Here is a 4,635-nt window from a genome sequence, read left to right on the forward strand (position 1 = left end):
ATATCAATAAAAAGATAATTCTGGAGTTGAAAATTATAATAAATGAAATGAAAAATAACTAGAAGGGCTCAACAGCAGATTTTTAAGTATTAAGGAAAAATTTAAGGTAGATGCTTGATGGAGTCCTACATATCTTTGATTCAGTTAATTTTTACCCTATAATTTTCTTGATGTTTCAAGAAAGAATATCTGAAGACAAAAACTTTACAATTTTGAGTACAAAAAAAATTTTTTGAGGCAATATCAGGTGGAACCAAAAGTTTATGGCAGTTAAAAATGTAAAATATGATCAAATTGAAAGTGTAACTATAAATTGGTCAATTTCTGGGCAGTGAGGTCTGATTTCAACTGAACCTCAGCTACTTTCAAAGTCAGTGCTCTGTAGAGGGCACCACTCACTTTTAGCTTTGTTCTCAACGTTTTATTCTTTGCACTTTGGATTTCTTTTCTGTACCAATGAATTTCCTTCTCTCTGGTAAAGCAGCCATAACAACACTACTATGTCCTTTGCTTGCTTTACACCTCTGCATAAAGTTGCTAGCAACTTTAGCTAAGGTAGAAGAAAGAGAACCAAAGATAACGAATTCCTTCTCCAAAGACAATGCCTTCCTGATCAACTAGGAAATATTCATTTTCTAATTTTAGATTTCTCAATAGACAGTTTATAGTGAGAACACTGATGAGCTTATGAAGACACTGGAACAAAACCCTTTGATTCTTGGAATAGATTATTAAAATCCCTTGAAATAGCATTCTTTGTTTCCATTTGAAGAGTGTCCCAAACAAATTTCCTGGCCTTTTACAAAAGCACACTTCTGGAAATTCTTAGATGACTTCACATTTCATGTGTTCTAACAGCCTTGACTTCATTGCCTTCAGGGCATACCCAGGTGACACGATTTGAAAACAAGATTTGTGGAATACTGCAAAAAGTGCAAAAAGATCGTCCTTGTGTTCTACAGGTTTCTTCTTTGGAAATGTCAGTAGGCATTTCCCACTTCAAAGATCTAGACTTACAAAAAGTCTGCCACACGGAATATAATGATCTTGAGGAAAATCACTGTTTTCTCTCTCCATAATATGTAGCAGCACAATGCAATAAAATTTACCGAGGGCTAAAAGTGGTGAAAGAGATGTTACAGCAGTAATTATCTGTACATATTCTTTCTTAGATGGTCATTCACAAACAAAGATTTCTTTTTCCTCACTATCAAGGGTGAACTTGATTTTTTTTTTTTGCCTCTGATCCTATTTCATATGGCATCAAGTGTGGTTCTGGCAAAGAATCCATACTCAACTTAATCACCCTACTTTAACACTTAATGAGCTGAGAGCTGGATCCATGGGCTTGATCCATTAATAAAGTCACATTATTCAGGAACAGCTCTAAAGAAGACATGGTTTTCACTCCAACAACCAAGCTATCATCTATTACATAATACCATATCTTCTCTACTAGTTGCTTTGAATCTCGAAAATTGGTAACTTTTCATCAAAGGTATATTCAGAATTTTCTTCTTCACCACAAAGGAGAGCAAGACATTCCTCCTTTACACTTGATGTATTATCATCTTTCCCTTGAAGTGGGTTTATTAAAGCTTTGTAAGATCTCAAAATAATTTTATCCTTTAACAAGATATGTTGTTGTAATTCCCGAACAGAAGCTACACCAACTTTTATTCTTCTTTCCAGAGGTGAAATCACCAAATAACGATTGTCTTGTTTGTATTCAAATAAATCATCTTCAGTGCAATCCAATGGTTCACCTGAATAGTTTCTGCTTTCAAAATTTGTTATTTGAAATGAAGTCAGGCAATCTGAGTTCAAGGAATCTTTAAAAAGTAGCAATACTTGTTCAGTTCCAGTTCCAATAAAGTCATCTATCAGAACTAAGCTATTTTTCTCCCCATTTAGCCGCAACCTGAAAGTTCTTTCCCCAAACAGCACAAGCATCATTGGACCTAAAGGATACAATGAAATAAAAGTTTCCTCCACCTGGATCCATAAAGTGAACTGCACAAAGATCTCCAAATGGAAGCTGGCATACACTTTTAGGAGTCCCATTTTGGAAGGAAATCAGTTGATTCTTTTGAGTAAGGGCAATTAGAGACATTCTTAACTGGTCTTTGATAATCTTACGTGCACAGACATGCACACAAGTTACCATACTGCTATAAGCAGGAGGGATAATGTATCTATCACTTAATGCTTTTTGACTTTCAAGAGAGCATGCACAAAATTTGGTATTCCAAACTGCATAATCTGATTCTGAAGCCTCCTGGGTGCATCCTTTATGAGATAAATAACATTCCTTTATTCCCAATAAAACCATACCCACAATTTCAATCTTCCCTACCCACTCAAAAGAGGAAAATTTAACTGACAAGAGTAACGACTTTGCCAGTTTCAGAAGACATACAGAAGAATGCTCCCACATGTCTCCATAAGACGAAAGGGCCATCAAGGACCCTTATGCCATCCTTCAACTCATGACCTATATTAAAGCTCAAATGCTTTGCAAATTTATTGGTACTGCGGAGAAATAGTAGAAAATATCTGAAAACGTTGTTTTATTGCTTTGTATCAATACGCAAGGGAGGTTAATTCCAGTTCCGAAATCTGACACACAGATGCAACAAATAATTTTAAAATAAGAATTTTCTCCTTTTATGATAAAGTATCCAGTGGACTTCTGAAAAAATGATCTTGTTTCTCTGTCAAATACCATTCTTCTGACATGTAATATGGGTGTTTTTGCAGTCTCTTTATCTGAAAAATTTCCCTCTGATAACAGGAAAACAAGGACTTCCCATCATAAGAACCTTTCTTGTTTATTAGGTGACATTGCTCATTTGCAGTCATTCCACAATATTAAGTCTTTGTGTTTATCTAATTTTTGAATGCAAATTGATTCCAGTCCATGCCTTTCAACCTCAGCGCCGATGCCAAGTCCCGGCACGCTTTGCGGTTAGAGTCCCACAGCTCCAAACCTCCCGCCAGGGCACTGCATCCTGGGAAGCTGGGAATGCAAAGGAGGCGGAGCCTACTGAGCCCGCTCCAGAGGGTTGAGAAAGGATGCTGAGGAGGCGGGGCCCCAGAGAGTGTTGTGAAAGCAAATAGCCAACGAGATCTCTAGGGCGGAGCTTGTCCCTGGAACCACCTGTGATCCGGTGGCTGGCGGGGGCGGGACTGCAGTGTGGAGGACGTCCAATTTTAGGTAAAATTAACATACTTAAGAATCTCAATAAACTCCAAGTAGAATAAATTAACACAAATCCATACCTAATACTCATTAAAAAAAAAAAAAAAAAAGATAATCTTGGACCTTTATCTTACCAACTCAAATGAGATTAAAGACCTAAACATAAGACCTAAAACTACAAAACTCCTGAAAAACTTTAAGACTTTGGACTTGGCAATGATTTCCAGCTAGTTCATCAAAACCACAGGTAGCTGGCTTGGCACCCATAGCTCAGTGAGTAAGGGTGCCCACCACATGCACAGGATTCAAACCCACCCAGGGCCAGCTTAACAACAATGACAACTGCAGCAAAAAATAGCCAGGTGTTGTGGCAGGCACCTGTAGTCCCAGCTAATTGGGAGGCTGAGGCAAGAGAATCTAAGCTTAAGCCTAAGAGTTTGAGGTTGCTGTGAGCTGTGAGGCGACCACACTCAACTGAGGGTGACATAGTGAAATTCTGTCTCAAAAACAAACAAACAACAACAACAAAAACCACAGGTAACTGAAGTAAAAATAGATGGGACCACATTAAATGCAAAAACTTTAAACATCAAAAGACGTAATCAATAAAGAGAAAAGAAAACTTAAGAAATGAAATAAATTATATGCAAATCATACATCTGATATGCTCATGAAAGCTCATTGGCTGATACTGAAGGAGAGAGATTTCCACTGAGAAACTGGGAGTTTAGGATGAGGGTAACCCATTTCCATGTCTCTTTCTCTTTAAATCTTTGGGGAAAGTTTTGATACTCACAAATATTTTGTGTTGCTGTACATGTGTGTTCATTTTCAGTTGATCTTAGTTTTAAAATATAAATGATGTTCAATCTTGTACGTGTGTCTAGAGCAAAGAAGCACAGGGTTGAGGATTCACATGTACGAAGATAGATACAAAGGAGTACCAGAGATTTTGAGATCATCACCTCTTGCGAATTTGGGGAACAGTTTCAGATATCTACTGGACATGCAATATTCTGGTTGTTGAGAAACAGGTGATCCTTAGTAAAAACGTGGATTTTTTCTTACATTTTTGGCAATAGCAAGATTAGTGATGGCATGAAAAATGGGACTTTGTAAATTAGAAAAACGTTTTTAAAGAAGTGAAACAGGTTTGAGAAACTAAGTACATAGGTCATATCATCTTTTCTCCAGTTGAAGTTTAAAATTGTATTTTAAAAATCTGGGCAAAACATAATAAGAAATTATAAATCTTATCTACCAACATGTGAATCTTACCATGGAACAGCAGCTGTATAATAAAAATGGGTTTAGTCAGATTGCATCTTGATCAAACACAATTGCTTATGGATGTAGTAACATATGGATGTAGACCATTATTAAAAGCTGGTTCCATTGATAGGGTGCAGGCATCCTTAAAGCTCTGACCTCAA

At 36.9% G+C, this 4,635-nt stretch overlaps 1 pseudogene; it reads right to left on the bottom strand.

The window, feature by feature from the left end:
- Positions 1 to 306: 306 nt before the first annotated feature.
- Positions 307 to 2,845, bottom strand: LOC128594939 (Fanconi anemia group B protein-like; annotated as a pseudogene).
- Positions 2,846 to 4,635: the final 1,790 nt, after the last annotated feature.

Source organism: Nycticebus coucang, chromosome 9 (assembly GCF_027406575.1).
Source record: "Nycticebus coucang isolate mNycCou1 chromosome 9, mNycCou1.pri, whole genome shotgun sequence".
Taxonomy (NCBI): Eukaryota; Metazoa; Chordata; class Mammalia; order Primates; family Lorisidae; genus Nycticebus; species Nycticebus coucang.